Source organism: Condylura cristata, unplaced genomic scaffold (assembly GCF_000260355.1).
Source record: "Condylura cristata isolate star-nosed mole 26May11 unplaced genomic scaffold, ConCri1.0 scaffold00013, whole genome shotgun sequence".
Lineage (NCBI taxonomy): Eukaryota > Metazoa > Chordata > Mammalia > Eulipotyphla > Talpidae > Condylura > Condylura cristata.
Genome location: NW_004567114.1, coordinates 19,133,894 through 19,134,391, shown reverse-complemented (window position 1 = coordinate 19,134,391; position 498 = coordinate 19,133,894). Strand labels below are relative to the sequence as shown.

The following is a 498-nucleotide window of genomic DNA, read 5'->3' as shown; positions in this document are numbered from 1 at the left end:
CCCCCCCTCCGCCCCCCCGAGCCGCCGCCGCACCGCCGCAGAAGGATCGGGAAATGAACTCACCGAGCTCTGATCGCTGACAAGAGGAGCCCTGGATGCAGACTCTCTCCTTCTCTGAGGCTGTAAAGTTGTGGTCTCGGCCCCGCTGGCTCACAGCTCCTCACGCTTCGCTCCGGGGACTGGGCAGGTAGCGGGGGTGTGAGGAGGAGGGAGCGGGCAGCTGCTGTCCTCCCACTTGGGCGCCAGTGAGTGGGGGCCAGGAGGCGGCGGGGATGGCAGCTGGGCACCCCCCAGCCCCTCCACCCCTCCCTCCCGTCCTGGGGGCGGCGCTCTGGCCACCCCTCTTTAGCATCCTGGACTGGCACCCCTTGTGTTTCCCCCTGAGCGTGCTGCCCTGATAGACTTCAGCCGCCGTTCCTAACAGGCGATCTAGACTCAGTTCTGGTGTGGATGCTTAGCCTCATCGGCTTCTCTCCCCGCAGGGGCTGACAACCCTCC

At 66.9% G+C, this 498-nt stretch overlaps 1 protein-coding gene across 3 annotated transcripts in view; it reads right to left on the bottom strand.

The window, feature by feature from the left end:
• ZDHHC22 (zinc finger, DHHC-type containing 22) overlaps positions 1 to 140 on the bottom strand; it is a 9,870-nt gene extending 9,730 nt beyond the window's left edge. For 2 of the 3 annotated variants that reach the window (XM_012724469.1, XM_004681668.2), the window contains exon 1: positions 64 to 140. The gene's annotated coding sequence lies outside the window, so the exon portion shown is untranslated. The remainder of the gene's footprint in view (positions 1 to 63) is intronic. The other variant, XM_012724470.1, reaches the window with a different exon arrangement.
• Positions 141 to 498: the final 358 nt, after the last annotated feature.